This window comes from Halichoerus grypus, chromosome 5 (assembly GCF_964656455.1).
Source record: "Halichoerus grypus chromosome 5, mHalGry1.hap1.1, whole genome shotgun sequence".
In the NCBI taxonomy this organism is placed as follows: domain Eukaryota; kingdom Metazoa; phylum Chordata; class Mammalia; order Carnivora; family Phocidae; genus Halichoerus; species Halichoerus grypus.
Genome location: NC_135716.1, coordinates 3003401 through 3024354, shown reverse-complemented (window position 1 = coordinate 3024354; position 20954 = coordinate 3003401). Strand labels below are relative to the sequence as shown.

General features: G+C 44.5%; 1 protein-coding gene across 9 annotated transcripts in view; it reads right to left on the bottom strand.

Annotated features, from left to right (window-relative positions):
- Positions 1 to 20143, bottom strand: part of PTK2 (protein tyrosine kinase 2) — a 259848-nt gene extending 239705 nt beyond the window's left edge. For 5 of the 9 annotated variants that reach the window (XM_078071937.1, XM_078071940.1, XM_078071942.1 and 2 more), the window contains exon 1: positions 19937 to 20141. The gene's annotated coding sequence lies outside the window, so the exon portion shown is untranslated. Of the gene's footprint in view, positions 1 to 19936 lie in introns of all 9 variants that reach the window. The other 4 variants (XM_078071944.1, XM_078071945.1, XM_078071946.1 and 1 more) reach the window with 3 other exon arrangements.
- Between the last annotated feature and the right edge of the window lie 811 nt (positions 20144 to 20954).

Here is a 20954-nt window from a genome sequence, read left to right as displayed (position 1 = left end):
CGTAAGATATCTGGCTTGAATCAACCATGTAGGCTGAGCCCCTGGCAAAGAAACGGTCTGCTTAATGCTAACTGCCAAATAAAGCCCAAACCCACTATTTCTTAATGCGCAACATCCTAACAATTTAAGTCATCTGTGAAGGTCTCTAATGTCCAAAATGTACAACCACGTCACACGGGTGTCCCTTCCTCTAAGCTCAGTGCACCAGTGGTTTCTGCACTCACGCAAGCCGTAACCTGGACTCTGAAGAACACAGGTCACAAGTAACTTTCTGAAAAACCAAAGATACGTAAAGACTGTGAACATGATCATGAAAGTTATCTGGACAAACAAAAGCTTCTTTATGCTTCAAAATAATTTTCTAGCCAAACACATTCTAACACTAGACGGTGGAGCAGCTCACAGGTCACAGGTCACTGCATCCCATTCATCTGTGTGCCAGCATGTGGTACGGGGTCTGCCGTCCAACTGGTAGTAAGCTACTGATGACGTGAATACATTAGGGAAATGAAGAGGCAGTATTACTAATTTCTGAAAACCCAATATTAGGAAAACAACAATAAATTGCCTGTTCTATATGCAGAGTAAATGGTGAATACAAACTGCTTGCACTTCTTAGACACACTGGTCAAACTCATCACGGAATGATTAAGATTAGCTTTTAACTTCCCACAACAGAGGGGGGCCTGAGTGGCTCAGTTGGTTAAGCAACTGCCTTCGGCTCAGGTCATGATCCTGAAGTCCCGGGATCGAGCCCCGCATCGGGCTCCCTGCTCAGGGGGAGTCTGCTTCTCCCTCTGACCCATCCCTATCTCATGCTCTCATTCTCTCAAATAAATAAATAAAATCTTAAAAAAAATAAATTCCCACAACAGAAATAACTACATCGTTAGGAACTGCATTTGCTGAACCGCAGGCTGATCCTTCCCTAACTAGCCATGTACTAAGAACTATGTTATATCACATTTATAAAAGAGTTATGATAATCTCTACTTAACAGATGAGAAAACAGATTTAGGGCTTAAGTATCCTGGTCAACATGCAGGAAACAAGAATCAAATCTGAGAGTCAAAGCAAGACCTGTCCAACACCCATTCTATTAACCACCATTCTGTTCTACACTGTAAATAATATCCCCAGAAAATGCTACTGTGCAAAGGCTTAAAAATGTGAAAGAAACACTATTCTACTCAAATTAATAGGCACAGTTAGCATATTCAAGACAAGGCAACCCTTCAATTATATACAAGAGAACTAACGGCTATTACAGTATACCTAAGGATCATTTTGTCTACCTGAGAGAGACACCAAAAGGACCCATGAACCAAATTCATGCAGTACTTAGAAGGAAATCTCCTGCAAGGCCTGGGAGTGGTAACTGCTCAAGAGACACAGTCATGTGGGCATCAATGGCCTAAGTGAAACTGGAGATCATTACCTAATTGGAAGCAGTTTGCAAAGCGAAGGGTCCCAGATCGAGGTAAGGAAGAGTAAGCACATTCCCTCCTGCCTCTCCTAGAAAGAGCAACTAGAAAAGCTGGACAAGGGGCACCTGGGTGGCTCAGTTGGTTAAGCGTCTGTCTTCGGCTCCGGTCATGCTCCCAGGGTCCTGGGATCGAGCCCCGCGTTGGGCTCCATGCTCGGCAGGAAGCCTGTTTCTCCCTCTCCCACACCCCCTGCTTGTGTTCCTGCTCTCACTATCTCTCTTTGTCAAATAAATAAACAAAATCTTTAAAAAAAAAAAAAAAAAGAAAAAAAAAAAGAAAGGCTGGAGAGAATAACTACAGAAGCTATCTGACCACTCTGAAAAGTAAACTGTAGCAGGTGCATTAGGAAGCAAGACTGGAATTCAAACCACCATCAAATCGGCAGATTTAATACAACGGAAAGTCTCCTAACATAATATCCTAAATGTGGAGGGCACACTCCAAACTTATTCAGCATAGCAAGAACCAGAAACATGTCAATTCCTGTGGGAGAAGAAATTCAACATAAGCCAAGACCTAGAAGGAAACAAATATTAGAATCAGCCCACAGGGACTTTAAAACAGCTAGTGTACAAATAATTCCACAAACAAGCATACACACAACATACTCGATATCACAAATTCTTCTTTTCCTTTCATCTCTTAAACCCACTGGCTCTGGCCCCCACCACTCCACAGAAACGTCGCCTTCTAAGACTTACCAATGACCTCTGTACTGCTCAATCCAACCATTAGAGCTCAGGTCTCGACCTTTCCGCAACAACTGCCAAGAGCTGATCTCCCACTCCCGTTCTCACGATTTCCTTCTTACCCCACAGATGCTCTCTCCTTCCAGAGTCCCCAGGGCTCTGTCCTTTCTCCTCTCGGCTATGCTTACCTCCCAGGCAAGCTCACTTCAAATGCTCGTTCTACGCTAACAAAGCTACAACTTGTCCCTCCGGCTCAGACCAACTGCCCGGCTGCTGTGTTCACTGCTGTCCACTTGCACCAGAGCCACCACTTCGGCCTTCTGCGCGCCACCGAGGAGAAGGCAAAGCAACCTCTCCCAAAACCCCTTCCTGCTACAACTCAGGGTGGAAGTTAAAGTTAACTAATAAGAGGCAAGATTGGCAAAATGAAAAGAAACATTATTTTCTTCAACTCTGCCACCCCTCCCAATGGTAGTGATGGATTCTAATTCCCTGTATTAAAAACTGTCTAGAACGGCCCGTGTTTTCCTGACCAAACCCTGGCAGGTGTACCCTATGCTGGGACCCACTTCTAGGTCCCTTGGAGAAATGGAGCATCACCAAAGAGAACTGCATAAAACGTCCAACACCTCCCAGCCCAGGTGCTGACCCCTCCACAAACCTTCTTACACACAGCCTTCTCCGTTCATGACAACGTCCACCTTCCAACTGCTGGGGCGAGAAACAGCGGGTATAATCCCTGCCTCGTCTTCCTCCCACATTCCCCATCCAGTCTTGTCAGCAAGTAATGTTGGTTCTTCCCACAAAACAGGCCCAGACACTGTCCCCTTGCCATCACTTTCACCAACATCATCGTGACATGAGCCACCATCATCACTCACCCAAATGACTACAGTGCTTCGGAACAGGCCTCCCCGCTCCCAGCCCTGCCACTGTAGTGTACGTACACGCTCCCCACAGCGGGCTGGTTCCAAACCTAGATCAGATGGCGTCACTTCTCTGCTCCAAACCCTAAATGGTCCCTCACCTTACATGGATGACAAGGCGTTCATTAAATCATGTTTGACTGAACAGCAGAAGAAATGTGTTGAGAAAAGTAAACTTGTTGAAAATGACTAGCCTTTCGGCAAGAACCGTTGCTCCAAGGGGAGGACATCAGAAACAACACTGACAGACAGTGAAGGAACGAGGCGAAGGACTGAGTGGGTTTCCTTGGTTGCTGCTGCGCCAACAGGTGCTACCCACATTGCTCGGCTGTTTGTTCCAGGAGTCAATGGGACCGAAGAGGGGGCCTCTGAGAGCAGTCCGTGTGGAACTGCTGGTGAGAACACTTTCAAAGACACTGAGAAAACACTAATTTAATACAACCTGGAATAGAATCTGCTAAGACAGATTATAACTGATGACAGTAAAAATATCTGCAGAGCAGAAAAAGGGTTAGCTGGAAAATTTACAAAGATTATGAACTATAAGGTGCTTAAAGTGTTTAAGCTATGGTTATTCAATGTATTATTCATCAGCAGGTGCTCTGTGGAAAGTATTCTAATCCATCATGTGTTACTGAGCCAGTAGCAACAATCAACAGCAAACTTCATGAAAATAGCCTGACTTGTCCTACCACACAGCAGTTCAATGGTTTGTGCAAGGCTCTGCTGTGACTTCTCAACCTCAGAGCCAAGACTGAAATCTTTCTGAACAAAAAGACCCTCCTTCAGTCATCACTATTACCAAACACACGCTTCTCATGCCGCCAGAAGTCAGAGCAGTGCCCGGCTGACTCAGTCGGAGGAGCGTGCGACTCCTGATCTCAGGGTTGTGAGTTCAAGTCCCATGCTGGGCACAGAGGTTACTTAAAAATAAAAAAAAATAAAATAAAAAAAAGCGAGAGAAGAGAGAAGCGGATTTCTGTCCCTGCACAGATCTGCAGCAGATGTGTTTTCTAAATCAAACTACAGTTCCAGCAACATTTCTCAAACCTCAATGCAAGTACAATGAAAATTCATGTATTTCAAAACCCACTTAATTGTGCTACTGAAGCACTTCCATCAGACCATCAATCGGAAGAGATTAATCTGCACTGTAACGACGTGTGGAAAGGCAAACATCAAAAAGGATCTAGTGGAATTCTATAAATGTCTGCCAAACAATGAATACACTAAACTGAAATGATATGCTTCGGAACTGATATCAGTGTCCAAGAACACCCATAGGCATGAAGACACTGTCAGAGATGACATATGTAAATCTGCCGTGCAGATCAGCACCAAGAGATAAACATTTGTAATTGGTTGTGACGATAGGGAACACTAACTTTGAACTCCAGTTAAGAAAAATGTTATCCAATCCTCCCCCTGAAAAAAAATTCCATTCTTATCAGTAGGCCTGTATTATAATATATATATGCATACTTAATAATTATTTGGAATTGTCAATAAAAATTTTGTAGAAATTAGTGTTCTCTCTTGTTATGTAAGTACTTACATAATATCCTTCATTTTGCTTATTAGTCTGCAAAACCTAAAATATCCACCATCTGCCCCGTCACAGAGAAGCCCCCTGATCACTTTCAGTCAACCTCCCCCAATTTTCCGCACACAGGTACAGCTAAGTCATGTATCACACATCTTTAACTTCTCAGCTGTTTTTTTTCTTTTTAACTTAAGTCTGCCATTTTATCTTTATTCCTTATTAATTGTACTTTGTTGATTTTAGCACTTCGTTACAACCTGTCGAAATATTTTAAAATTCTGGTTCTAAAAATGAACAGTCTCCCAGCATTAACTCCTGATCTTTATTCAAATTCCTGATGACAACATTACGACAGGTGTCAAGTATGACACACTTCTGGAGACATCTTCAATTGTGTGCAGAAGTTCTGGTATTTTAGTTTGTGGCAATTACACTACATGTGGTTCCAACCTATCTTCTACCTAAAAGCAGTAATTTCTTGAACTCCCTAGTAATGACAGAAATAATAATATACTTTTTAGGCTTCCTGCAGTAAAGGATTAAGCTTGCCCCAAGAAAGATTTGGCCATTTCCCAGCTCCTGGGAAGTCACCTCTGAGCCCTTGGAGTCTCCTGCCTAATATGGCGGTCTTCGTTTAGCCGGGGGCCTTGGGTCACACCAGACAGTCTATGCTAACAATGTGATTTCGGGTGGAGCCTTGGGCCACACACAACACCAGCTTGGTCTCCAGAGGGACTGCAGACTGAACTCAGCCATGCAGGCAGTGCCTAGGGGCTACCCCCTGATAAATACCCTGCAAGGTGAGCTTCCCTGGCTGGCAGCATCAGTGCTGGGAGAAGTCAGCACCTTGCACTGGGAGAGGACAACTAGAAGCTCATCCTTGGTCTTCCCTGGACTTCGCCTGTGTGCCTTTCCTTCACTGACTTCTGTCTGCATCTCTGCACTGTAATAAACCATAACCATGAGTATAATGGCTTTTCAGACTTCTGTAAATCCTTCTAGTGAACCATGGAACCTGCAGGTAGTCTTGGGGGCCTCCCAAACTCCAGGTCTTGATGATTTACAATGTATTTTCACCAACACTACAGCAGTGTTTCTTCAGCAAGAGGGGATGCTAGTTTAAAATGCAGGTGACTGGCTTCCATATCAGGAACGATAATTCAACATCTCTGTGGGATAATACCAGGCATTTGCATTTTTTTTTTTTTTTTTTTTGAGAGGGAAAAAGAGCCAGTCATGAGGGGGTGGGACAGGGCAGGAGACGGAGAGAATCCCAAGCACTGACCACAGACACGGGGCTGGATCTCATGACCCTGAGATCATGACCTAAGCCGAAAACAAGAGTAGGCCGCTTAACTGACTAAGGCACCCAGGCACACCTGTTTGCATTTCTAATATACTCTCCTTGGTGATTCTTACATACACTACTTTCAGGACCACTGACATACCCAAAAGCTTCCTGAGGCAGTGATCGTCTTTTTCTTTTAATTTACTTACTTATCTATTTATGTAAACTCTATTTATGTAATCTCTGCACACAACGTGGGGCTCAAACTCACAACCCCAAGATCAAGAATCACATGCTCCACCCACTGGGCCAGCCAGCCACCCCAGGACTGTCTTTTTTTTAATGAATCCCCACCAGGGCAGATGCTCAAGAGTCAAAAGTGACTCATGAAAATGCTTTAAATTTGGTAGATAAGTGAGAAGAACTGGCATTATTAGTCTTCTAAAACTTAGAATATGTACATGTGTGAGATTTGTTTTGTCATTTCTTAAATATCCAAGATAATGTAGAAATAAATGACTGAATGCAAACCACATGTTACTTGGATACAGTTTGAGCAACAGATTCAACTGTGTCCATTTCTTACCCATTTTTCAGTTACATCAATTTTTTTTCAATCTCCTGACAGTTAATAGGGAACCTGAGTTTTATAAGCTGTCTTCACACCCTTCTCATCTACTAAAAAGATCACCAGTGAGCTAAAAGTCAAGACAGCTGAGAGCGTCTTGAGAGTTCTCCTCCCTCACTATCAAGGAGCCATTTACCCTCTCTGGGTTATTTCTATATCTCTAAAGTGGGAGCTCTGGACCAGATGATCCCTAAATTTAGATCAACCTCTAAAATCCTAGACTATCTAAAACAATAAAAATAAAGGAGGCAAACACCCAGTGGAAAAGTTTAAAATTTCCAATGACATGGTTGAAAGGACAGACTCAAAGATGAAAATCAAACATGAACTCTTCACCAACCAAATAATCAATTGTGACCTGTCAAAAATTAATTCATACGTAGACAACTAAATTACTCCTGCTACCTCTTTTATCAAGTCAATTCCTTAGGACACAACTGATGTATTTTTTCCAAAGCAAAAAGCAAAGCTTTTTTTGCCATGACCCAGCCAAGGAGATTCTAAACTTTTTGCGTACACTGGAATCACCATTACCTGAAATCTTAAAGGTGGTATCTTAAACAGCCTAGGGTTTTTCACTTCTAACATCTACACAATCACTGAATTCCATCATTCTTATATCTTTGCCATTCATGACACCTGGCCCTTAATGGAGGTCACAGTTTTTCTCAACAGGAAAAGGGAAACTTTCTCAGACATAAACCCATTTCCAAACTCCCCCCTCTAATATTCTCCCCTCTAATATTCATCTTCTATAGGGCAGCCATATATCATCAAAAACAGCAAAACTCTGCAGGGATTGCTATAATCTGTAGTCTGTAATTCCTAAATTACATATAATGCTGATGTCAAACATGAACCAATCCAGTTTAGACTCCAGAATACCACATTAATCTGCCTGGTGCGAACATTAACCGCCAGCTGCCCAGTTCCTCCTGCGTTTGTTCACGAAGAGCTAACTGTTAACAGTAGCGGTTGGGTACTTACAACGATTAACTACTAATGCACTTCTGAGTGGACAGAAAAACTACACTCATTTTTGGAATTGACATAGCCAACTAAAAGTGACACTGGTCCACCTCTCATAGCTATGGGACTATTAAGATATGCCTAATAGTTTATAAACTTTAGCTTCATCTAATGCACAACAGCATGTTGAAACATCCATGCCAATCAGAGTCCCAAACACCTGGCGGGCCTTCTATGTACCAAAACTGCGCCTTGTTTTGTCTTTTGGAGGGGAGGGGAGACATCTTCATTGGCGGCTGTTATAGTTCAACCGGTACAGTTGGGCTTAGGCGACAGCTTTTTGTGTCTGTGTTTTATGTAGTGGTCTGGGATTTATTACATTTAAAGTAAAAGTCCTGTGATTTGGATGCTTAGCCTTCCCTACAGCCTCACACCCGTGCAGAGCGTCAGACGTCTACGGTCTAACAACAAGAAGTGCCCCCACCTTGGGGTTTGGGCTCACTTTTGATAATGGGATGAAAGCCCAAGCGTTCCTACCCGAGGAAAACAACTCGGTGCGTACACACCATTCTGCTTACTATTTCTGGAGTTCATGGACCTAGGAGAGAGCATTTCCTCCTTAAATAGCAAACAGTCTGATCAGTAAGCACTTAAAAACAAAAAGATCTTCATGGACTTTTCACCAAGGGAGAAATCTGGGAGCCATCCTGGAATTGCTCTGGACACCCCCTCTCTCGGCCCCGCCTCTTCATTTCCCGGGTCTGAGCCTGGAGACTGACTGAGAAACAGGCTCCAAATCCCCTCTCTCCAGTTCCTCAGCCATGCCCTTAATTAAGGCCTTCTTCACTTGTGTGTACAATGTAATTGTATAATTAAAAGAACACAGGCTGTTAAATTGGACCATCTGAACTTTGCCCATCACTTTACTAGCTGGGCGACAAACACAAGGCAGCCATTCCCTTAATGACCAAAGCTTGGTCCTCTCCCTTCTGAAGTGCATTACTGCAACACCTCCCTGACCGACCCTTGCACTGGTGCAACCACCCTCCTGCCATATGATCTGCTCCCGTCAGAGTCAGCCACACGCTGTTTTGATCCTGCCAATAGTATCAACCTACCTCCTTCTCGACCCAATCCTTTCTGTACTCCTAAACATTGGTAAAAACATTGAGTCCCACAAACCCCAGCCTCTCACACCTCTGCACCTTTATAGGGGGCATGTCCTCCATAAGGCCCTGCCTGCTTCCCACCTTCCACTCAATTTCTACAGATCCCTGCAGACAGCCAGACCTGCAGAGGTCACAGCATCCGGTCCACAGCCAGTTTTTGTATGGTTCCTAGGCTAATAAAAGCTTTTACCTTTTTAAAGATTGTTAAAAAAAAAGAAAAAAAGAAAACTATGTGACAGGCCCTATGTGGCCTACAAAGCCTAAAATGTTTACTCTCTGACCTTTAACAGAGAAAGTCTGCTGACCTCTGAGCTTGACTGTGACGGGGGACACGCCCTCCAGGTCCCCAGAGCACTCTGCCCTGGCGCTATCACTGGGCATCACACTGCCAGCGCACTGCATCACCCCCCTCCTGTCTGTGCCCCCGGGGACGTAACTACACCAGGCACAAGACAGGTATTTACTACTACTGACTCTTGATCAACCAGGTCCACGTATACAGATTTTTTCGATACACGCCGCATAGTAAATGGATTTTCTCATAATTTTCTTAACATCCTCCTTTCTCTAACTTACCTTTTTATAATACAGTATATAATACACATACGAAATATGTGTTAACTGTAGATTTTCAACTATGGGGGGCATCCAGCGGCCTGTATTGTTCAAGGGTCAACAGTCCTAGCACTTTACATGTGTACACCGCCCCACGTAGTAACTGCACACAGCGCCTCGAAGATCACAGATACTAGATTTTATAGATACACACAGTATCAGAAGTCACATGACTAAAGGCAAAGCACCAATATTTGAACCTCCACATCCTGTTTCCTAGATAAGATGCTCTTTCTATTAAAAAGACCTGCTTCTACACAAACTACAATAACTAGACAACTTCAATCACTAATACCTGAGACTTTAGGTCAGAGTAAAATTTAATTTCTGACTCATTATTTAATTTTGATAATTTTCAAATTAATGCTACATTTTGTAAACAAAACAAAAGTGAAACAGACACCCTAAGTAAGCACTAGGCAGGTATTTGTAAGTTAAATATCAGCACTTAGTGGTTTTCTACTCTGTGCACCACAGCCTCCGATGATCCCACCTATACCAGTCTGAGAACCCACACCGCACCTTACGGACAGGCTCTGTGATAAGCCTATCAAAGAGGCTTCATCATCTGTCTAGCTGTTCCAGCTCTAGTCAGACTCCAGAAAAAGTCAAACTTGAAGCATCAAGGACACCTGTATTAGCGGTTCTCCAAAGCAGACCCACGTACCACTGCAAATCCCTGATGAGGTTCTCAAGAGTCCGGCCAGCACTGGGTAACAAAATGCTCCATGATGATGAAATGTCCCATCTCTGCACTGTCCAATGTGGTAGCCACTAGCCACACTTGCATACTGAGCACCTGAACTGGGGCTAGTTTGACTGTCAAACAGAACTTTTAATTTTATTTAATTTTAATTTAAATAGCCATACATGGCCAGCAATGACTGTAGGAGACAGATCCAAGTCTAGACTCTCAACACTGGAGTGAAATGAAAAAGAATTTTCCCTGGCTCCTTAACTACAGGCTATGTTATCTGGCCCAATCTTTCCCCTGAAAAAGACTAAAAAAGATCTTAAAATCAACCAGAAACTAACAATAAGGAAGTAACAGGCCAAAATTAAAGTGAAATCAGGAACCCAAAGAGATCAACAAGCATAGAAACCACCTTTGCCCTGAAGTCATTTGCCAATTCTGAAATTTTTCAACTTTCATTTTTACAACCATGCAGGGAAAGAGGAACAGGGATCAAAAGCTCGGTCCTTCAGGGTGTCTAACCAAAACCCCTACCTCAATAAGCAGGACCCTAAAGGCTACACAGCTCAAGATAAAAGAAGCCAGAGGTGAATCATCTCTCCAGTAAAATTACAGCACTGGGTGGTCCAAAAAACCTCAAACCTTAAACTTGCTTTAAGGTGATCCCAAACTGGTTGAAGCAAAAAAGAAAAAAAAAAAGCTCTCTGGAAGGAGCTACATCTTCATTCTATGCCTCAAAAGTGTCCTACAAATAATCAGAATTAAGAATCCTACAAATAATATCCCACACCATAAATAAAGAGTATCTCAAAATGAATCACAGACATAAACGTTAAACCTGAAACTTCTAGAGGGGATGGAGGGAAACACAGGAGAAAACCTTTGTGACCTAGGATTAGGCAACAATTTCTTAACACACTTAGCACAGTCCAGGGGCGCATGGGTGGCTCAGTCAGTTAAGTGTCTGCCTTCGGCTCAGGTCGTGATCTCAGGGTCCTGGGATTGAGCCCGGGTCGGGCTCCAGAGCGGGGAGCCTGCTTGTCTCTCTGCCTCTGCCCTCCCCACCCCTGCTCCTGCTGCTCTCTTTTGCTATCTCAAATAAATAAAATTTTAAAAAACAGAGAGAGAGAATGCAAAAACAAGCCATAGCATGAGAAAAGCACAGCACACATCTGATAAAGACTTGTATCCAGAATATATAACGAAGCCACCAATAAGAAAAAAAATTTTTAATACACAAAAGATTTGAACACCAAAAACTACATGGGTGGCAAACCCACAACAAAAGACCATTACACACCTATTAGAATGGCTGAAAAGCTAAAAGACTTAGCATACCAAATGTTGCCCCAACCATCCAGAATGACTGGAACTCTCAAACAAGACTAGGAGGAATGTAAAATGGTTCAGCCATTCTAGAACAGAGTTTGACACTTCCTTAAAAAGCCAAACATGTACCTACCACATGATCCAGCCATTAGAGTACTAGACCCAACCATTCCCAGGAGAAATAAAAGCCTATGTTCACACGAAGACTTGAATAAAATTATTGAAAGGCTTTATTTGCAATAACTCAAAACGAGAAATGACTCTCCATACACTGATCCCATTCGATGTCATCCCAAGCAACATCAGGAAGAAATTTTTTGGAAGTTAGCCAGTGATTCTAAAACAGATACAGATCTGCAAAGGGTCAAGGATAGCCAAGGTATGCTTAAAAAGAAACCAAGTGGGAAGAGTTCCACAGTAAGATAAGACTTGTTATAAAACTAAAATAATTGAGGCAACTTAAACTGGGCAGTACCAGTGGAATCCAAGAGAGTCCAAAAACAGACGCACATACATACGGACCTTTCATTTACAAGAAAAGGGGCACTGCAGAGGGTTGGGGAGAAGATGCTGTTTTCAATAAATGGTGCTGGGACACCAAATGTCCACATGTTAATGAAGCTGGATCCCTTCTTCAGATTATACACCAAAACCAATTCTGAGAGAATTATAAAGTTAAAGGTTAAAAGCAAAAGTATAAAAGCACTTAGAGAATAAATGAGGAATTAGTTCATGACCTCAGGGCAGGGAAAGACACAAAAAGCATACAAAGGAAAAGACTGATAAATGGCACTAATTAAACTTAACAACTTCTATTCATAAAAAAAAAAGTCAGGGAAACTGCATATGACAAAGTGGGAAGAGACAGCAGCAAAATACTAGAGTCAGGATGATTTTAATACACCAACAAAGAATGTGTGTTCTGAATATATAAAGTCTACAAATCAATTTAAAAATAACCTAATAGAAAAATACAAGCACTTTGTAAAACAGTGAATCGGAATGGCCAGTAAATGTATAAAAAGATGTGCAACCTCACTGTAACCAGGAAAAGGCTATTTAAAACCATAAGGCAGCAACACAACAGAAACCACCAGAAGGGGCGGGGCGGGGCGACTGACGCAAGACCAGAGAGGCGCTGAAGCAGTCATCAGAGAGGACGGGTCAGTGGCCGGAGCCTCCCAGTGTAGTGAGGAGCAATAGGAGAGTCAGTCACCGGGAGCTGCTCTGGGCCAGGCGTTCTGACGTACGTTTAATGGCGGTCACAGTCTATAACTGACTATAAACTCTAACTTTAACTTCACTTGACCGATACAAGGAAAAAGAAATTGTTCTGGATCGCTTTTTCCCACCAGCTCATTCCTTTTATTTTCTCCATCACAGTGCTGCACCACTAACTCAAAGTCTGATGGGGGCCAGAGGAGGTACCTGGAAACATCCCTTGTACTTTGTGTTAAGATTAGGTACACTGAAGCCCACCTGTCTATCCCTAATTCTGCTTCTCTACCTTTGTAACAACTCTCATATACTTAAAGACCACAAGGCCCCCTCGGCAGGAGCAGACTCTTCTTCAATCATTAAACCGGTTACTGAGGGCCAACCCACTATAGTAATAGGAGGAAGCTGTGAAGGACCCACAGATATGCACAGGATAATAGAGAGTCCTTGTCCCTGAGCTCACAATATTCTATTTGCCTATAGGTGCATCCAACTCTGCATAAGACACAATAGAAAGTAGGCACATCACCAATCCCATCTTTGAACACTAACTTTTATCTAGTTCTGGTCTTAGGAAAAAAACAAAGGACAAAGGCAAAACAATATGTATTAAATTTAGATATGACTTTAATGCTAAGCATAGAATCAATTCACACAATACTACTTTAGTAGTCACCCCGAGACTTGGAAATCATCCTGACTCTAGTATCAGCAAGCCAATCTCTCAGCACCAAAACAAAACCACCAGGAACACGTGCCTTAAGCACCCACATGTACACACTTCCCTGCTATTTGCCAAAACCCGCAAGTCCACGGGCCATACAAACTGCTATTTCAATGCAAAATTATTTATTTAAAATCCAAACCAAGAATCAACAGAATTAAATGACCTCGGCATAAAACATTCAAAATCCCTAAACAAGATAAGTTGTGAGGTCTTCCCAAGACTCTAAAAATCCTGAAAAACATACTTCAGAGTCCTGAAGTGAAGGCAATCTCATTAGCAAATCTAAGTGATCAGAAGCCACATACATACCTCTGCCATTTACGACTGATTTTTGCCGGCTACGACTTGCATTTCTTTTAAAAACACTCCAAAGTAGTGGTTCACAGACATTAGCATGCAACAAAAGCTCCTGGACAGCAAGTTAAGACAGACTGCGGCCCCACCCCCAGAGTCTGATTCAGGAGGTCAGAGGTGGGGCACGAGCACACGCATTTCCAACCAGTTCCAAGTGATAGTGATGCAACTGTACTTTGAGAACCACTGCAAACAATCAGTCTACTGGTTTACCATGTGCGCGCACACGCGCCTGTGTTTCCCTTCACAATAAGCAAGACTAAGGGGAACTTGCTGAGGAAGAACAAACTACTCTTTTTTTACCCAAATACTGAGATTTCTTGCCTGAGTGAAGGTAAGTGACCTGTCGCTCAAAACGTTTCCTTCGAACAACAACATAACAGTAAAAGCCTCTCTGAGCAGATCACGGGAAGGCTGGCGTGTTGTGGAACTGACAGTGTTAGAAGATGGATTTTTAAAAATGGTTTCAGGGCATAATGTAAAACCCTTGTAAAGTACATGATGGATCCAACTGATTAGTGAAAGATACATTAGAGCTTCCAGACCAGTCATCAAGGATCTTTTATAAATCCCACTCATTTTGGGGGGCCTGCTGGCTCAGTTGTTAAGCGACTGCCTTCGGCTCAGGTCATGATCCCAGGATCCTGGGATCGAGCCCCCCATCAGGCTCCCTGCTCTGCAGGAAGCCTGCTTCTCCCTCTCCTACTCCCCCTGCTTGTGTTCCTTCTCTCGCTCTCTCTCTGTCAAATAAATAAATAAAATCCTTAAAAAAAAAAAAAATCCCACTCATTTTGTGCCACCTCAAGCAACTTCCTATGTCTTCAGAATATATAATGAGTCCTAATGAACACATGACCAATTCCTACAAAATCAATTTCTAGAAAAAAACATTTGAAAACTGTAAAGGGACAGAGAAAGGCTTTTATTCCTGCGACTCAAGCTTGATGATATTTGTAATCTAAAATAAAGCAGACAAAGGCAGAAACACAGATAATCCACGTTCTTCCCTGGTATCAAGTCCTACCTGGTTTTTAAGTAAGGTTCTTTTTTTTTTTTTTTTAAAGATTTTATTTATTTATTCATGAGAGACAGAAAGAGAGAGAGAGAGAGAGAGAGAGAGAGAAGCAGGCTCCCAAGGAGCAGGGAGCCCGATGCGGGGCTCGATCCCGGGATCATGACCTGAGCCGAAGGCAGAGGCTTAACCATCTGAGCCACGCAGGCGCCCTGAGTAAGGTTCTTTACCAAGGCAAACAAAACACAGCGGACCGCTGACTGATGCAGGAACAGTTCTCCAGCAGCTAACAAGCCTGGGTTCTTTCATTCAATAAGTATTATTGTGTCAGGCACTGGGGATGCCAGAGTGTGTAAAACAAAGTCTCTGCCCTCGTGCTGCTTAAATTCTATAAAAAGACACACAATGCATGACAAATATGGAATGTATGAAACCATTTCAGCTCTTTCTTCAGTCCTTCAAAGACAAACACATGGTGCTTTGGTCACAAGTAGACCCAACAAGCACCTACCATTCACAGCAGAATCCAAAGCACCAGATGGCCGGACTTTCAAGATAGAATATGGAGGCAGAAAGGAGATCCTAGGCACAGACAGCCCAAAGATACAACTTTTTAGGTTCTTCTGAGCCTTGGTTTTGGTCCACTGGCCCCAAATAAAGGAGTACAGAGTACATCAAGTCTTAAAAGCACGACGGAAAATTCTAAATCGGTGAGAATGAGCCTATTCATTTCAGAAATATTCATAGAGCAGCAATGTGTTAGAGATTACAAATTCTAGCATTTACGACAAGGGGATTAAACCTGTATGAGAAATGTACAATTTACTTTTTCCCTTACATTACTCCTTGCTTCCCACGAAACTATATTCATAAACATTGACACTCCCCCCTAAAAAAAGTCACCAATGAGAAAACGCTGTAAATGGAAAGGTTACTAGAACATAACCTTTAATAAGTAAGAAGGATTAATCACTGTACTATGCATTATATATTTTTATTTAACTAATTTTAAATTAATTTAAAATAAACTATTTTGGTATGTTCATTAAAATGTTTACCTACACCATGCTGGCCAGATCATAGCTTCATTATATGAAAGTGTCAGATTCAAACAGAAAATATAATTACTTAAACTTTCCCAGACGCGATAATTACACTTGCACGCTACTCACTCCCCCTTCAGAAGGCTGGGTTCAGATCGGTGAGACCACTGCCTCTCTAGTCCTGTGTAGTTCTAGAAGCTGCACAGAAAGTTCAGCAGGCCTGACCAACCAGGATCTGCCCCTGTGGGCCAAGAGACCCACGGCAAGCTCCTCAAACTCCAAACTTCCAGTGTTTCATTTGTAACATGAGGACAGAAATAGCGCAACTCAATGGTTCTCATGAGGAATAAAGGAGATAAAGCATGAAAGCAATCAGCTCAGGTCTGGCACGTTTCATCTCCCAGATTTAATTCGTTGGTGAAAAGGCAGTAACACCTACCAACAACACACAGTACCCACACAGCTACCCAGTAACATTACATCCCTTCCCCTATCAGTGGATAATATTCACATGTATAATTTTAGTCATTTTTCTTGTTCTGAAAAATGAGTTTACAGTAAATGGCAATGTATATCAATATGATCTAGGCAGGATTATTTTAATTAAATACAAAGTTTGCAAGGAAATGTCTTCATGTCCTGACAAATAAGTAAATTTTGTGATGATGCTACTAGTTTCCTTCTTGGAGGCTTCCAACTACTAAAAAGTGGCAATAGTGCCGCTAAGCGAGAACATCTATTTCATACTTTCCTCTAAAAACCATTTCATTAGTGTTTATGCAAGTCAGACCATAATTAACAGCATTTGCTAAAAATTCCATCTATCCTAAAAGTTGAATTACATATGCCTATCTGAATTTTATTTCCATGATAGAGGCTAGCAAAAAAAAACAATACAATTGTTATAGCTAGGAAGAGAGGGGGTTCTTCTGCTACTTTATAATCAGAAACACATTAATGTAGTTCTGAATGGTAAGATTTGGCACAATTCATAGAAATTAATGCCAGAAAGTGGTAGATAGGAATTTAATTTCTCCTACACTAGGTTGCCTTTTGGTAGTCATGAAATGAAGAAAAGAAAAAACCTTGCCAAAATGTTAGTAGAAAGAAAAAGCCATCAATGGTTCAAATAATCCACTACTAAACATGGTCTTCAGAAGAGATGTAAGAAAACAACTACTGAATGCAGCTGATGAGGCAGTGAAACACGGGTACACCCAAACGGGAGCTAGAACTGCTCTCATCCTTTTCCACCCAGGAGCCTTCTAAGGACAGAGATGCAACTTCATATTTGAATGCTTACTGCATTCACAAACTTCCTGGAGTTTATTACTATTGACTCAAATAAGGTCATTTACTTTGCCCAAGTTTTTAAAATTTGCATTTTAAATAACTTATATAGGCATCAGTAAAAATTCTCAAAGACCCCCACAGCAATATTTTGCTAATTATTTAAGGGATTTTAGTAAGGAGATACAGTAATGAAAATAAGTTCTTAAGCTAAAGCTTTCAGGCAAAATAAACTACTACGAAAACTAAACTTTACTGATTTATAAGCCAAAAAAAAACCTCATTTCACAAATGATAAAGATAATAGAACTTTTAATTTATTGAAATTTAAAACAAGATTTTAGCAGAAAACTGTCTAAACTGAAAATGTTTAATTTCAAAAATTAAAGATTTACATATTAAGACTTTGAATCTCATCTTTTGTTGTGTTACCCTTAAGACAATTATTTTCTCAAAATTAAGACACTTAAAAATACAGGAAAAAAGGTTTCCATAAAATCTTTAGATATGAACTAAGATCCTACTTCTCTAACTCAGTATTAACATCCAAAAAAGAATAGTAATTTTCAAAACTATTCTTTATTATACTACGGAATATATACAGTACACAGAATATACTATAATTTTTTCTGTGGGAACTAATCAGTATTTTTTTTAAAAGGGATTATCTTCAACAATACAATTTTGTTATTTAGACAATTTTTCCAACTTCCTAGCGAGAAAAGTTATGTGATTTGCTGAAGAACCCAATTTTAAGAACTGGGACATCAAGTTCTGTAATTTCCAACAATGGGCATGGAGTGCTAAAGATACGATGTTAGTTAGAAATGTTTTAATGATCCTCACTGCAGCTCCTAACTTCTGGTTGCCCTGGACAACTCAACACCATTGGACTCATGGAGCTTCACTCCTAATCTAACACAATTCACCTTCAACAGACCGCCAGCCTGAAAAGAGGCTGAAGTCCTATATCCTCTAGGGCTCTGCCCCAATACTCTTTAAAGTCCCAAACCTTAAATACTAAGTTTTGGATTCAATGTCTTTATCCAAGGACTTGCTTCTTGACTCATCACCACCTCTGAACAATGTGGAGGTCCTTCTGTTCCGTGCATGTACTCAAGTCTTAGGTTGATTGTGGGACCCTTTAAAAGAGAGCAATGTGTTTTAAACAGTCTTTTCCCAGTTTTCATTATTAAATGGATTATTTGATAATCACCGGAAAGATATTACTTAGAGAATTTGTAATATTTGATCTTGCTGCTTCTACAACATTTAGTGCACAAAAGTATTCAAGACACTAGTGGTAGGCTCAGGATTTCCCCTCTAAGGCCAGCCACAAATACAAATGTACTCATAAAGACACTGTAACACAAACTTTCTTTAAAAGTTTCACATGTTTAAATATCACAGGATTTAAAAATTATCTCCAAAGTACAGTTGCATGAAAAAATTACCTACATTGTACCTCAACAAAAATAAGGCCAACGCTAATTTATAATGTATCTTTCAATCACTTCATCCACCTTTTAGGTTTCCAGAGATGAGACAACTGACCAGCGTTCACAGCGGGACCATTTCCAAGAGAAGACTATTTTCATTACCCGTTTTACAAATAAAATATTAAGGGTGAGGCTCTGGTATTTCATTTCAAACAGTAATGGCCTATTTTTCCAACCATGAAAATGTTTACATTCTACGTAAGAATCCCAGCGATGGTCGTCTTAAGTACAGATCCCCAAATTATTACACGCCTTCAGCTTGAACGTATTTCAACCAGTTCCCATAATTACTACAATATTACTATTATCTTAGTCTCACTGCCAAAAACCCAGCTGCAGGCTAACGATGCAAGAATGAGACTGTTGAAATGACTCAAAAAAAATTTCTTTTTACCCTTAGTGCATTAAGCTAAATCCTGCAATTAAATAAAACCAAGCAACACATACACACACACACCCCCACCCCACCCCACCCCCACACACACCCACCCACCCACCCACCCCCTCCTGAGAAAGAAAGGAACCGAGAGAGAAAGAAACAGCAAGTCGTTCTTCCACCTCAGCCGGCAGCAGAGCTGGGGGCTGGGTTGGGAAGAGGGGAAACTTGGAGGCACAATGAATCAACGAGGTCTCCGGGGCGATCGCCCAGAGAACCACAGGGTCACAGTAAGTTGAGCGCCAGCAGCGGGGAAGGAGCCGGCCCGGGCCCGGGTTCGAGGCCCGCCCTTCCCAGCCTTGAAGGCCAGTGAGTCCTCATTCCGGGTCCGGGCGATTCCCCCGGGATCCCCAAGGATTTCCCTCTCCCTCCTCCTTCCTCTCTCCCCCCTTTTGTTTTTGAGGCAATCGGCCCGCTCCCAAGGAGGCCGGCTGCCCTCCCCAAGCCCCCCAGCCTCCCTGCGCGCTCCAGCCTTGAGCCCCTCCGCCTCTCCGAGGCCCCCGAACCCACCGCCCTCCCCACCTTCCACGAACCCCCCCAGGCCTCATATCCCCCAAACCCCCCCCGTTTACCCGAGCCCCCGGCCTCCCCACGTCCCCCAGCCTGCCGAAGCCCGCCGGCCTCCCCACAGGTCCGTCCTCCACCATCGCCGTCCTCCCAGAACCCGCCCCCTCGTCGTCCCCCCTTCCGTGGCCTCTCCGTGGCCCCCGGCCGCCCCACATCCTCGTCCTCCCGGAGCCCCCCAGTCCGCCCCACATCCCCCGGCCCGCCCGCGCCCCGGTCCTCCCCACAGCGCCGTCCTCCCGGGGCCCCTCCCTCGTCCTCCCCACTTCTCCGGCCTCCCCACATCCTCGGCCTCCCGTGCCGCGCGCGGGAGGGGCCCGTCTCCGCCGCATCCGCCGCCCGGACCGGCTGGTCGGCCCCGCTCGGCCCTCCGCCCGCGGGCCGCGGCCCTGCCAACCCCCAGCTCCAGGAGTCGGCCCGCCCGCGCCCCGGCCCCCGCCCCGGCCCCGCACTCACTCGGACCGCGCTGTGCGCCGGGAGGCGAGGGCAGACCTCTGCGAGGCGGCGCCGCGAACGGACGGGCGGCGCTCCCTCCCACGCCTCACGCCGCGGGCGCACAGCGGACCCAGCCCGGCGGCGGCGGCGGCAGCGACGGCGGTGGCGGCGGCGGCGGCAGCGGCAGCGGCGGGCTTGCGCCCTCGGGGCCGTGCTGCGTCGGCGCGGGCCGCGCGTGCGCGGCGACCGGCTGAGGCGCGCGACCCCGCCACGGCGCGCGCCCGGCCGCGTCCCCGCGCCAAGCTTCCGCCTCCCCGGAGGACCGGGCATGCGCCCGGCAGCCCGCGCATGCCCAGCACGCCACGGGGCTCCGCTCTTGAGACCGCGCCGGATAACCGCGCCGGGCATTCGGGACGGCGGGGTCTGGGGAAGCCTCGGCGGGGGGCTGGGAGGGGCGGCCCGCCGAGGTGACGTCCCCGGCGGTCCCACCGGCGGCACTCTGGGCCGGCGGGGTTGGCCCGACCTCGGGGAAGCCCTCCCACCCTCTACCCTGCCCCCCCACAGCCCGTACGCGGCCCCTTTGCAGGGCCTCCCTCGCCCGCCGCCCTGCAGTCCGGCCCCAGGGCCCAAACCCGCGCTGTCGCGCCCCGCTGTGGGCCGGGGCCTGGCCCGAGTCCTCGCGGGTGTCCTCGCCAGGCTTCCCGCTCACCCCGAGGAGTTAGGTGTCCCGGGCCCCTCTGCACACAGGGAAAGTGAGGCGCAGGGGTGTGTTGAGTGGCATCACAGCTAATGCTGGGCTGTACTTAGATTGGATCCTGGAAGATGGCCTGAAGGGGGCTGTGGGAGGCGGCTGGAGATAGATGTGGGGCCTGCGCGCTGGTCTTGAGGCTTGAGAAGGACGAGGGGAGGACCCCCCGGGACTTGGGAGTCACCAGGCCCAGGGCAGCTGAGCAGAGCGAGGGCACGCAGTGGAGGGGGTAAAAATGCACTCGTCCAGGGGCTTCTGAAGGCGTCCTTAGGAGCCTGGTGTTTGTTCTTT